This window comes from Elaeis guineensis, chromosome 1 (assembly GCF_000442705.2).
Source record: "Elaeis guineensis isolate ETL-2024a chromosome 1, EG11, whole genome shotgun sequence".
Lineage (NCBI taxonomy): Eukaryota > Viridiplantae > Streptophyta > Magnoliopsida > Arecales > Arecaceae > Elaeis > Elaeis guineensis.
The window spans coordinates 9,433,631-9,448,612 of record NC_025993.2 but is presented as its reverse complement, the minus strand read 5'-3'; the positions used below and the strand labels follow the sequence as shown (position 1 = coordinate 9,448,612).

The 14,982-nt window shown below is 37.8% G+C and overlaps 1 long non-coding RNA gene across 1 annotated transcript in view; it reads right to left on the bottom strand.

The window, feature by feature from the left end:
• LOC140854049 (uncharacterized) overlaps positions 1–13,739 on the bottom strand; it is a 38,006-nt gene extending 24,267 nt beyond the window's left edge. Inside the window, exon 1 of the long non-coding RNA XR_012137184.1 lies at positions 13,290–13,739. This is a non-coding gene — a long non-coding RNA (uncharacterized lncRNA). The remainder of the gene's footprint in view (positions 1–13,289) is intronic.
• Positions 13,740–14,982: the final 1,243 nt, after the last annotated feature.

The window sequence follows — 14,982 nt, the reverse complement described above, 5'->3', positions numbered from 1 at the left end:
TAGGAGTAGGTGCGTCGAACCGTCTGATCAATAGTCGGTTCTGATGTAGCCACGTGTCAACATTTAAAAAAATCTTGATTTAAATGATTTCATCTGGATCGTTATGGGGTCCTATATATGAAGTCACTTTCATTTGGATTTTTTGCTTTTGCATTCGTCATTCTTTTCTGCAGTAGAAGGTTCTGCCCCAGTGTTAGGAGCTTTCTAAGTTTTTTTATTCCTTGCATCATCTTTAGCTCCAGATCGAGTTCTCATTCCTTTCTCTTAGGATTTTTTTTTTCTTTTAAGTTCTCATTTTCAATGGCAAGTAAAAGTAAGAAAGCTTCATCCTCTCAAGATAGTCAGTCGGAGAATCCGATCGACGATTCTCCTTTGGGTCCAAAGATGAAAATCTCTTCCTTATCTGGACCCAATATCGAACGGCTCTGAGAATAGTACTATATTCTGGAGCAATATCAGCTTTTCGCTCCTAGTCCGACCGATCGGGTGAACTCCCCTCCTCCGGACCAAATTGCGTTCTATGTCGAGGACCTTCGGACTGGTCTTCGACTTTTTATTTCGAAGTTCGTCTGAAATCTTCTTGATTATTACAATCTTTGTCCTACTCAGCTAGCTCCAAACTCCATCCGACTGATTATTAGTTTTATCTTGTTATGTCATCTTATCCCGACCGATCATCGTCTTTCTCTTTTTTGAGCTTTCTTTGTTCTTCGTCCTCACCCCAAGGCCAAAGGTTGGTGATTTTTCAACTCGAGGAAGGATCTTTCTTTTATCTCCGATCTTCAATCGTCCATTCATAGATGGAAGAATCAATTTTTTTTTACCTCTTCTTCATCTCCTTGGGGCTTTCGTTCGTGTTGGGGCAATTTGAGAACCGCCCTAATGAGAATGATCAGGTAGATATTGTCGATCGAAAAGACTTTCTCCGACTAAAAGATATGAAAGTTCCACCTCAACGAGAGCTGATGATCGAGCAGGCTCTCTATGATGCCTGACTTAGCTTGATAACTTCTTTAAGTATAGCATAGTCGGTCTCTTCACTTTTTTCTTTGTTTGTTTCTGAATTTTGTATTGATCTTTATTTTTTATTGCAGCTATATGGATGAGGGCATGCGTTTCGACTGCTGACATCTGCTTGCATACTGCCAAGAAGAGGGCAGCGACCGATGCTGGATCCTTCTGACCATCAAAAAAAGTTGGATTGATTCCCAGTCGATACCGGCAAGGGAACCCGATGTTCCGTCAGTGATAGTTCCTGAGCTGATTATAGCGTTGTCGGCTTTGACAATGCTTCCTAAGACTAAAGTACCATCTGCTGAAGTCAGAATGGTAAGAGACGAAGATACCACGGTAGAACCATCAGTGGCTCTATCAATAGGGGTTCGGGCCGAATCAGAAGTCACGATCAAACTCGAACAATTTGCTGCTGCGCCAGCTGTTCCTCTAGTGGAGCAGTCTCAAGCACCATCAAATATTGATTTCGTGGCAATCTCAAGTGCACGATCGCCGACTGGGGACCGGAGAAAGGCGCCAGCTACTTCCACCGACGATAGGTCGTTTGCAGGCCTCCCCATCCTCTTCGACATCAGAATCCCTACTGGTGAGTCAGTCTTGGCCAATCCATCATTGGCCAGACGATTCATCGATGCTGCACTTCTCCTGACTGATAGGGAGAACAAGAGAAATCGAATGGTGTCCGAAATATTTTCCTCATTTTACCCGACGATGCTTGGGGTAAGTTTTTGATATTCCTTTCTCCTTTTTTTTTAAAAATCTGACTTAACTTTTCTTTCAGTGGCGCATAATATGTATGCTCTAGAGAGCGGATATTGAAAGATCGTCGAGCTTCGTTAGGCATGGATGGATAAGGTGACAGCCGTCAATGCCGAAAAGACTGCTACCGTCGAACAACTTCAGATGGTAACTGAACGGGAGAAGATGCTCCAAGAAAAGATCACCCGTATGACGGCCGACCTACAATCCTCCAGAGCCAAACTTGAGTCGGCTCATCAAAACATCACATCTCTCGAGTCCCGGATCAGGAGCAAGAAATATTCCATCAGTCAGCTCCGGAGAGAAAGAGATGGATGGATTGAAAAACTAGAAGCGGAGCGTGGAAGGCATCGAGCCACCATGGAGAGGTTGGCACTGGCCGATGCTGAGTCAGCCTCTATGAAGGCTGAAGCTGAGTTGGTGAGAGACGTCCTGAGTCTGACTATCGAGAATTTCAAGGATTCAAAAAATTTAAGGATAAAATTCTTAAGGAGGATTCGCCTCCTACTGCATCGGATTTGAGGATGGCAGAGATACGGTCGGAAAGTTATATCCGAACCTGGACCTGAGCAGCATTGTCCCTTCTTGTTCGGAGAAGAGGATGTTGAGGAGACCGCTGCATCGATAGGAGAAGATGCATCGGCTGCACTAGAACCTTCTCCAACCATCGAGGCTGCATCGGAGCAAGGAAATGAAGAAACCGACTGGTGACCAGTGCAACATTTTTCTTTTTCTTTTTATAATCAAGTTCAATTTTGTAATCGGATCTTGGGCCCAATTTTATAATTTCTTTCTTCAATGAATGAAAAAACTTTTCGAGTACAGAATCTTCTCTTTGCACTTGTTCTGTCAATGTCATAGAATCAAAGTCGGACAATCGAATTTTTATCGGTGAGTTGGATGTCCAGCGATTACTGTAATAGAGTTTATTCATTAGTCGGATGTCAGTTGACATATCTTATATAGCTTTTAGGTATTTAGATATTTGATAGTCGGTGATAAGCCGAACATCCTTCGACTGACGGTAGTCAAGTCGGTATATTTAAATATTTGATAGATGATGGTAAGTCGAATATCCTTCGATTGACCACAGTCAAGTCGGTATATTTTCTACTCGATCAGAATCGAGTCAGTATAATGTTTAGCTTAGCTAAAGCTAAGTCGACATGAATAGCCATTTGACTAAAGTCAGTTTTTGCAGTAAAAAATCGAGATATAGTCTGTAAGTCACTTTTTACAGTGAAAAACTAGGATGTAGTCGGTAAAAATTGACAGATTGTTTATCGATCTAATATCATTCTGTAGATGCAGTTGATCGAAGGTTTCACAATTTTGAATTCCAATGTTTCATTTTGAACATTGTACATAAGAATAATTTTATTGATAATACATCTTTAAATTATCAATATTTCAAATCTGAAGAATAGTCATTCCATCAAGAGTTTCTAGCCGATATGCACTTGATCGAAGTGTCTCAATTATTCTATTGGATCTTTTCTAATTTGAAGATAATTTTTTTTGATCCAGAGGCTTTAAAATTTCTGCCTTTCTTAGGATCAGATCTTCTGGACAAAAAACCTTTGGCTTGACTTTTGAATTATAATATCGGATCACTCTCTACCGATATGTTGTCATCCGAACTTAAACTTGCTGTCAGACTTTCGAAAGTAAATCTAAATCGGCTCTCCGACATTCTGAATTGCTTGGCTTATTATGCTATTCTACTCTTGCTGATGGTAATTCGGTCTTAAGTAGAATCATCGCTTCTGTCCCATAAACTAGGTTGAATGGCCATTCTCCCATCGATATTCGAGAAGTTGTCTGATATGCCCACAGGATCGGATATAACTCTTCCACCTAGAGGTCTTTAGCTTCGTTCAGTCTGGTCTTGAGATCATGTTGGATTATTCGGTTTATTACCTCTACTTCATCGTTGGATTGTGGATAGCCGATTGATGTGAGTTTGTGCGTAATATGAAATTTTCATAAAATTCTTTAAAATTTTGATTGTCGAATTATCGACCATTGTTGGTGATGATGGTGTATGGTAGATCGAATCTGTATATGATTGACTTCTAAACGAAGTCTTTCATCTTATTTTTGATGATTTATGCCAAATGTTCAGCTTCTATCCATTTGGTGAAGTAATCGATGGCAACTACAATGAACTTTCTTTGATCGGATGCCAGAGAGAAAGGACCGAGTATGTCGATTCTCCATTATGTGAAGGGTCATGGTGCAACAATTGATGTCAGTTGACTGACCGTTTGATGTTGTATATTAGCATATTTCCATCATGGTTCACATCTTCGGACAAGTTCAGCTGCATCTTTCTTCATGGTGGACCAATAATATTCTTGTCGTAAAACTTTATAAGCCAAAGATTTGCCTCCCAAGTGATTTCCACAAATTCCTTCATAAACTTCTCGGAGTGCATAGTCGGCATCCGCTAGTCTCAAACACTTCAGTAAGGGAAGAGAGAATGACCTTTTATAAAGTTGTCTATTCATCAAGATATATTGTGAGGCCATCCACCTTAGTCATTTGACTTCTGAAGAATCTGTAGGTAGAGTTCCATCAGTCAGGTACTGGATAATCGGATCTATCTAGCTTGACTTGTCATTGACTTGCAGTACTTCTTCGACTTTGTCAATGCTCAGCTATTCGAGACATTCGATGAATGTCCGATCCAGCGAGTTGAATGAAGTGGTTACAAGTCAGAAAAATATATCAGCTCGAGCATTCTCCTTCTTGGAATATGAAAGATCTCAAAATATTTTAAAGTTGATGTAAGATCTTTCACTTTCTGAAGGTACTTCATCATAATGGGATCTCGGGCTTCAAATTCATCCTTGACTTGTCCGACAATCAACTGTGAATCGATGAAGACCTTTAGGTTATCTATGTCAAGTTCTTTGGCAATCTTCAAGCCGATTAGGAAAGCTTCATATTCGGCTTGATTATTTGAAGCTTTAAAATTAAATCAAAGGACATATTCGGTTACAATCCCTTCAGAATTGATGAGGATGAGATCGGCTCCACTACCTCATGCATTGGATGCTCCATCGATATGTAGCACCCACACCGATATTAAGTTGGCTTCAGGAGTTTTAACTTGCTTTAATTTATTGTTAGGTTCATCCTCAGAGTTGTTGTCAGTTATAGTATACTCGATGATGAAATTGGCCAAAACTTGTGCCTTCATTGACGGTCACAGACGATATTGAATATCAAACTTACTGAGTTTTATTGTCTACTTCGCCATTCAATCTGAAGTATCAGATCGGTATAAAATTATCTTCAACGGCTGATCTGTCAAGATGACTATAGGATGTGCTTGGAAGTACGGACGAAGTTGCTGTAATGATATGATTAGAGCGTAAATCATCTTCTCTACTCTTGAATATCTTATTTCAGTATTATGAAGTATCTTGCTAGTATAGTTAATTAATCGTTGAATTCGATTTTCATCCTCTTGGACGAGTACTTAACTAATTGCTTCTGTCGAAGTCGTCAAATAGAGATATAAAATTTTTCCAATCTTTGATTTTGTAAGCAATGGTGGAGATGCCAGATATCTTTGTAGATCTTCGAAAGATTGTCGACACTCGTCTGACCATAAGATGTCTTTTATTTGTCTCAAGGTCTTGAAGAAGGACAAGTATCTTTCTACCGACCTTGAGATGAATCGACTGAGTGCAACGATCTTTCCATTAAGTTGTTGTATCTTTTTCTTGAAGCTTGGATGCTTCATGTTGATGATAGTCTTTATTTTTTCAAGATTGGCTTCAATTCCTCATTGTAATACAAGAAAGTCAAAAAAAAATTTGAAAGTTACTCCAAATACACACTTAGTCGGATTCAATTTCATCTGATGTCGTCGAAATGTGCTAAAGACTTCTTCTAAATCTTGAACATAATCAGAAGTTTGGAGGCTTTTCACTAGCATATTATCAATGTAGACTTTCATATTTCATCCGATTTGCATCTTGAATAGTTTATTGACCAGTCATTGATAAGTAGCTCTGGCATTCTTTAAATCGAATGATATTACTTTGTAATAGTAGATACCTTTGTCGGTTATGAAGACAGTGTACTCCTCATCTTCGGATGCCATCCGAATTTGATTATAGCCTGCAAAAATGTTCATGAAGCTTAAGAGTCGGTATTTCGAAGTCGTATCAACTAATTGGTCGATCTTTGATAAAGAAAAACTGTCTTTCGGATAAGCTTCATTTAGATTTATATAATCGATGCAGATTCTTTATTTTTTATTAATTTTTCTCACCATCAGTATATTGGTAAGCGAATCGAGATAATTAGCTTCTCTAATGAAGCCAGCTACGAGGAGCTTGTCGACCTCTTCGTCGATGATCTTCTACCTTTCAGGAGCAAAAGATCTTTTCTTTTATCTCATCGATCTAACTTTAGGATTAATATTCCATCGATGGGTTATTACTTTCGAAGAAATTTCTGACATATTGGTTATCGATCAGACAAAAATATCAACGTTTGCTCTTAGTAGATTCACTAGTTATTATCGCTCCAGATCAGATAATTGTGATCCAATTTGGACCGTCTTCTCAGGATCTTTCTCTCTTAAAGGGATAGAAATCAGTTGCTCGATCGGTTCACTCATTTCTTTATTTTCTCTTTAGTCCAATTTATCAATGGACAAAGAATCTTCAGTTTGATTATTTTTTATAGAGATCAAAAAGTAATGTCGAGCAAGTTGTTGATCTCCTTATATTTTTCTAACTTCATTTTTTATTGGAAATCGAACCAGTGAGGGTATGTTGAAGCTACTGCTCTCAGGACATTAAGTCCACGTCATCCAAGTATGGCATTGTAAGCTGACAGAACTCGGACGACTGTGAATGTTAGAAGAACAATACTTTGTTGTGAATCTATTTCTGCGGTTAAAGGAAGAGTTATTTCTCTTTCCACGGTAACTGCATCTCCAGTAAAACCGACTAATGGTATCGAGACTCTTCTATGTCGGTCAGTCGGTAGTCGCATTCGAGAGAAAGTCGAGTAAAAAAGAACATCAGTTGAGCTTCCATTATCAACTAATTTTTTTTTTACATCATAATTCGCTATCATCATCGAAAGTTATCCCCCAGTCCTTCGATCATCCAGAGATCATATTGATTACTTCTACCATTGATCGATTGTTGATTATCTGCTTAGCTTGTGGCTGAGGCTGTTGGTCGGTAGGAGGTTGAGTCAGACGATCTTGTCGAAATTTTTTGAGGTAGCCACGTCAAATCAAGGCCTCTATTTCATCCCTGAATTGAATGTACTGTTCGGTATTGTGATCGTGATCACGATGAAACCGACAATACTTCTTCCTGTCATGACTCCTCGGTGGTGCTTTCATCGACAGGAGATGTCATAGATACTCTTCTCCTTCAATCTCCATCAAGATCTACACTCGGAGAGCAGAAAGAGGAGTATAGGAGTCATACCTGCCATAGTTGTTCGGCCTTGAATTTCATCATCGAAGTAAAGCTCGTTTATTGGCGGTTGATCGACTTGACTCGATCGGAGCTTCACTTTTTTTTTGCTTCTTTTTCTAACCTTTTCCTTCTGCCTGGCGTCAGTTAGAAGCACTCTCATCTACGCGAATATACTTGTATGCGGGCTCCAAGAGTTCAGCATAGGTCTGAAGGAAAGTCTTATCCAGAGAATAAGTGAATCTGGATCTCCTCAAATCTCTCTTCATGGTTGATATGGCAATATCTTCATTGAAGTCTCTGACCTCAAGAGTGGTTGCATTGAAATGAGTCACGAAATCTCTCAATGTCTCTGTCTCACCTTGCTTGATGGAGAAGAGACTGTCTGATGTCTATGGCACCTTTTGGCTAGTGCTGAAATTGACTATGAAAGAATGTTCGAGCTGTTCGAAGGAGTTTATGCTCTTTGATTGCAGTCCAAAATACCAGGCTCGAGCAGCCTTCCGAATAATCACCGAAAAGTCGATGCATAAGAGGGTGTCGGTTGCTCCTTGGATCATCATGAGAGCCTTATAGCTCTCCAGGTGATCAATTGGATCAGTGGAGCCATCATATAGCTCCATCTGTGGTATCTTGAATCGAGATGGAATCAGCTTGTCCAGGATGCGCTGAGAGAGAAGTTGGGCAATATAAAAGTCGTAATCGCTGATTGACCTCCGACCTTCCACCTGAAGTCGGACAAGTTAGCGGTCAATCTTCTTGAATTTATGCTCGTAGTCATCGAGCCGTCGTTGCTGAGATAATCTGGAGGTAGAGTCTCCCAAAGAATTTAAAGATGGAGAAGGAGAAGGTTCATGCGATCTTTTTTCCTTCTTGATACTATGTACATGGGAAGGAGAAGGAGATTGTCGTGAAGGATGGGCGATGTGGCGAGAATGCCGAGAACGCAGTTGCTCAACTCGATGAGAATGTCGAGATGGTCATCGTTCTAGAGATGAAGAGGATGAACATCGTGGAGGATGGTGGCTGTGCCTAGACGGCACTGAATGAGCCACCGACGGTCGCTACTACTGTTGTATTTGTTGCTGTTGGAGGTTGTGAACTGCTTCTGTTAACATCTTCATTTGCTGCATCAAGACAACAATTTGTGCGTCTGTAGTAACTATAGAATGTGAAAAGCTGGGCTCTGCCAATGGAGGAGAAGGAGGAATATCTTCTCGACTGAAAGATTACCTCACGGATCCTGTTAAATGCTGAGCTCTGATCTTAGCCATGGTTGCTCGTATTCTCTCTTTACTTGACGTGTCAATCTGTTGCGATCAATCTCCTGTTGTACTTGTTATCGATGAAAAATACCTACAAAATAAAGTCCACACTGATCGAAATTGTATCCGACGGAGACCCTCCGATACTTAAGTCAGTGGAGAGTAACGAATAGCAGATAAGTATTTAGAATGGCAGAGTATCAGCTCAGAATTATCTTACTAAATGCTGTTCATTTACCTCTTTTTATAGACGAGTAGTTGATAACCATTTGTAATGATTAGACATGTAGGTCCCACTCGTTCCGACATTAAGTGATAGTGAGATGGATGGTTATACCCGTCACTGATCATGTTCTGACCATTATGCACTTTTTGCACTGGCAGTTTCAGGTGAGCCAACTATATATCAGTAATCGAGATATGTCGATCGTATGTCGGTAGTTATGGAAGTCCAAATGACTATCGGTCGGTAACTCTGATATACCGACGGTCATCGATCTGAAATGAGTCAAGTCGTCATAGTTGGAGCCCATCAAATTTGCGGATAGCCGACTGTCAGTCGACTAACCTATTGATAGTTGGTAAGTCATGCTTATTAGGTCGATCGTAAGTCGAAATCAAGAGGTCGGCTGAATCGTCCCAACAAGATGTGTTCATGTTTTTGGTTCTGAGAATGTGCTCTATTGTTTATAATTAACTGCCTCGGATTCTTCTTTGATATTTGTCCCATTACTTTGAGAATGATCTGTAAACTGTTCTTTATAAAGTAAGAGGCCTTCGGGCAATCTCCTACCCAAAAAATAAATAAATAAATAAGGGTTGGAATAGAAAAGCCAAATTGCCATTTGAAAATGCATTACATAAAAAAACAAAAAAATACCAGCAGTTCATCACTACCCAAGCAATAACCTCCTCTATATTACATCAAAAATACCCTCCTCTGCAACTAGCTGAATTTTGTAATGAAGTACATAAGATATCATTTACAAATAACGAATTCATATTAAAGAAAAAGGTTCAAAAAGTAAATGAGAAATTCTGATCCCATTATTATGATGATAAGAGAAGAGGCAACTTACACAAAAAAATTAATATGATAAAACATGTTGTAAGAAGCACAATATTAATAAGTTAGCCATGCAACATCAGAAGCAACTCAAACCTTAGAAAGATAAGAGCATTTATCAAAAACAAAAATGATAGAAGCAACTGTAGGATGCACCTTAACTTTATCCATGTCCAAAATAATCTTCTTAAAAAGTCTAGGTCCTTTCTTTCAGTATTATCTGCTAATTTGCATGCTAAGAAAATAATTTTTCATTTTCATTAGTGTTGCAGTCAAGGGCTCGCAGTTTAGATGGATCAGTCTTCGCTTCCATATGTGTGATGTATTGTTCGCTTCGGTCTCTGACCCATGGCATGGAATCTTATGATTTTGCTCTTTAAAAGATGCCTCACATAGGAGAGAATATTTCATTCTCTATAAATCAGACTTCCCCTTGATTGGGGGGGCTAATATTGTAAGAGAATAGCAACTTAGCTGCTTGAGCCAGCTCGACTTCCTGATAGCAACAAATTGGCATTAGAGAAAGGGCTTATGCCTCCGACGGACTGTGGTGCACCTCTCATAACCTTGCATAGAGTCCTCCTTGACTCAGGGCTATATTATGGTGTAGGAGTGAGGACATTATTAGTCCCATATTAGTTGTGAGTTAAGGAGGAGTCTGGCTTATATTAAATGAGACATTCTCTCTTTCGTGAAACGCCTTTTGAAGGATAAAATAGTGAGTTCTCGTATCATAGTGGCCAGAGGCCAAAGCGGGTAATACCTCACATATGCGAGAGCAGAGATCGATTGCCCGAGCCATGAGATTTTGATCGCAATAACTAGCATCATTATCATTTTCTCTATTGAGAGTAAAAAGCAAAAGACACTATCTAAAATTGTTGAACCGAAGAAAACCTAGAGCAATCCCAACTTGTCTGCTTAACAACTCTTAGCTAGTGCATTAACATTGGAAGCAAAATAGGCAAGAACTTAGCTGCAAAATTTATATGACCTATTACATGAGTCTAACCAACGTCACTTCCAACTTTAAATTCAATTTTTATCATAAACCACTCACTCCTAATAAACTTGTCAATATGATTTGGGAATTGGAATTTCTCATCCGCTCCTGTCATGAGCCCCAATCGCACATGGTCATAAACCTTCTTCCTGACTTCCTAGCTTGTACAACTTCCCAATTAACAATGTAAGGTTTGCATCCATCTCCTCGGTACCCTTAAGCCTGGGCCCTTCTCTCTTTTGCAACTTATGAGCTCTCCAATTTTTCTGTTCAATATATCAATCTACAGGTCTGATTGTGCTACACAACAAAGGCAGCCAGGGACCCTTGGACCCCTTCTAAATTAGCAGGGCTAACAGTCCGAAAAGTCGACACAACTAGGGCCTTCAATATTTGCCACCATGAAATTAAAAATGATTAATCATGAAAATAAATTACGAATAGATCACAAAAAACATTCCAACAAAGCAAACTCCCAATGTGGAACACATTAAAATTTTCTACTAGGTAACCAAAACCTTCTATTAATGTGCATTTTTTTCCCCTTAAATCATCTATTTATAGTTCCCAATCAAAAATATCACCTTCTGTATCATTCCATGGCACATCCATCAAAATATTAAAAAAAATATTGCTTAATCCAAAATAACAAGAAACATGTAGTAAATCATAAGACCAAAACTACTAAAGCCTCCAAGTGAAAACAAATGTGATGGATCAAATTAATCTAGTGCATATTAAACAAACACTAGCATCATTTTTCTAATCCTTATGTCTGTTTGATTTGAATCTGAATCTAAGAAGATGAAAGATATTCATGGGAAAGGATTGTAGGCTTGCCTGATCTTGAGAAAGCAGCTTTAGAGGAGATCAAAACCTTGATCGGATTCCATCAATGTCATGATTGTTTCTCAAAATCTCTCTCTCTCTCAAATTCTATCTTAACCGTCGGACACAAACAAGCTAGGTTAAATAGAAGCTCAAGAACTAGGAGAAAATGGAATAAAAGGTGAGGAATTTGAAAACCTTGTCCAATAGACAAGCAACACTCCTCCCCCATAACTAACCAAACATTGTAATGAAGTACAAAACTGTAATTAGCTTTATAATATTATTTTTTAAAAAATAAACTTCTAATTTAAAAAAAAATCAATTGTTCTTATTAAAATCGAAAATTGAAAATCTAAAATTTTAATTTTAGTTCTCACCAGTCGAAGAATGCCGCTCCAAGTTCACCAACCATCAGATAGCTCCCAAGCTTTTATCGATCTTCCGAGAATGAGATCGATTTCGTTTGAGTTTGTCTATGTTCTTATACAGAGACGAAGATAGAAACTTCAACATCTGTTCAAGTACAACATCTATGTTTTCTTTCCTTATCGTTTCATCTCCAATCCCTTTTCTCTCTCCTTTTTCCTATTTTCTCTCTCTTTTTTATTTTCCTACGTCAGATGGAGTCATGCCACATTAGATTTAAGGGACTCATATGTAAGTCACGTGATCTATTCTATTAACATCCTCCAACAGTATTAGCTCTCGTTGTTATCTGAAAGTTTTTTAAAAGAGTATATCCATATTTGGGATCTCTAATAGTTAATGTCCTATAATGAACGTTACCTAAAAGTTTAGGTCCTGAAATGATAGTTTAGTCCTTAAAAAATGAACTTCTAATTAGAAAAAAAGGGGTTTAAAAGTAAATATGGAACTCATATCTCATTATTGTGATGGTAAGAGAAGAGGCAACTTGAACAAGAGGATTAAAATGATAAACAATGTAGCTAGAGGTACATTATTAATGAGTTAGCAATGCAACATCAAAGCTAGATCCATTTAGATCTTATCCATATCCAAAATAGTCTTCTAAAAAAAAATCAAGATCCTTTCCTGCAATATTTTCCATGAATTTTTATGTAAAGCAAGGATTCTACTCATAGTTTTTCACTAGCATCTTTCATTTCTTTTTTTTTTTTTTTTGCATCAAGAGTAAGAAGCAAAAGAGTCTCCTCTCTAAACCAATTGAACAAGAAAACTATGGCAAGCCAATTACTCCTCTCAATGACCCCTCGCCAAAGCATTAGCATTGGAAGCAAAGCAAACAAGTGATTAATTAGTTGTAAATTAAATTTATATGGCCTGTTTCATGAGTTTCACCAATATCATTTCTAACCTTTTTTTTTAATCATAAATCTTTGTTCTTAATAAAATTGTCAATATCATTTGGCCAATTTGAATTCTCCGTGCATTCCACTCACATAATGTCATAAACCTTTCTTAATGTAAGCTTTGCATCCATCTCCTCTATACCCTTAAGCTTAGACCCTTACCTCTTTTACAATTTATTAGCCCTGTTTCATTTTTTCTGTTCAATATGTCAGTCTACATGTCATCCAAATTGGAGCCTTCAATATTTACCACCATGAGATTATAAACAATTAATCATGAAAATAAATTATAAGTAGATGGCAAAAGACCTTCCAAATCAAGACTAACTCCCAATAAGAAACACATCAAATTTTTCTACCTTGCAAATGAAACCTTCTATTAATGTGTTTTTTCTTAAATCACCTGTTTATAATTCACCATCCAAATATTATCTTCCACATTAGCCCATAACACATCCATCAAGATATTGGGGAAAAAAAAAAAATTGTTGCTTAATCTAAAACAACAAGAAACATGCAATAAATCAAAAGAAAGAGATTTGTGGGAAAAGATCATGGGCTTGCCTGATCTTGAGACAGTAGTTTCATAGGAGATCAAAACCTTGATACTTGATCAGATTCCACAGTTGAGTGCCAAGGCCATCTCTTAGAGTCTCTCTTGGATTTGCCCTTGATCGCTGGGCATGAACAAACTAGGATAAAATGGAGGCCCGAGGATTCGGGAAAAAAAAAAAAAAAAGGAATAACAAGTAAGAGATTTGAGGACATGGTTCCCGAGAGACATATAAGGATCTTGACTGCCCTTGTGTGAATAGCATATTAGGCAGCCAAAATGGCATTTGGGCTCTTACTCAAGACTATTTCCACTTTTTGAAGGTTGAAGAGGTATTTGGCAAGCCAATATATAGATGTGTAATCTTCCTGTTTAAGATTAGTTTACATACTAATTATTTTTAAAACCAAGAAATTGTTTGATTTGTAATAATTTTCCCCGATATGCACCCAACTTGGAACTTGAAAAATATATTTATCTCATACCAAAAAAATATTTCGGCAAGTCTATTTCAATAGTTTCCTTACTTTGCAGTCATCCACTCATCATTGCTACTCAGTAGCCGGTTTGCTCAAATATTTTTGAGGACTAATGGTTGAAGGTACCTATCACAATGCCCAGCCACCTAAGTCCGCTAATATTCTATGTGCCGACTAAAGATGATACTGGAAAGTGCCAAAAGGCCCTTCGCCACTGGCCAGGTTCATTTCATAAATACAAAATAGTGGAAGGGGCCCCACCCACTTGTACAATGATAATTCTCAGCTGATAAAGACGGGCAAATTACCTATAAAGCAAAGGACATTCATGTAATATCACCGAACTTTTTCTTAGCATGGATAAGGTTTTTTTCCCATCAAGGGAAATGACATATATCTGATAAGAATGTAGCTGTCGGCTGGTAAAGCTATCTAGAGAGAACCAAGAAAGGCGCATAGCAATCCTGATCATGTGAGCTCATTGTATGTTCTTTGCCTTTAGTTTCTCATGGAGCTCAAAGAAATCTTGATGTAGGTGGTACAGATAAGGATTGAGTGATTGAATGGTTATCTAATCTCTTACCAAAGAAAAAAAATGTGGTTGTCTAATCCAACAAATTCTAGAAAGCTAACAGTGTTGTCGATTGAACGACTGCATAGGTAGTTAATCATATAAAATTACATTATGAATTGCTATGTTAGATATTCTTTTTGATTTTTCATATATTATGTTTTCTAATTCATAATATATTTTTTTTAGATTGGTATGAATGAATTCTGATTTTATCCAAAAAAAAAAAAAAGAGATAAGGATTAAGATTTATGTATATTTGGATTTTTGAGTGCACCGGTCAGTATCTAATTGTTGATATCTCATGCCCATGCTCCACTACTTCATGCCAAAGTTTCAGTACTTCATTAATCCATCCCCTCTCTCTATGATACAAATTTTCTTTTAGTTGAGAGAACATGGAATCTTTTCAAAAAAAAAAAAATAATGGCATGAATTATTGGAATATATTCTTAACCAACAATTGCCATGGAATCCTAAGCTCCTTTAGTTAATTTTCTTTTGTTACTAGTTTGTACCATGTAGTCTTCCATTTGATCATGGTTGGTTCACATTAAATAAGAAGTAAAAATTGTCCCCTTCCATATAATATGACACAATCATTGATCTAACTTGGTACCTTGTACATGAATGATGTCAATGGTCTTCACCAAC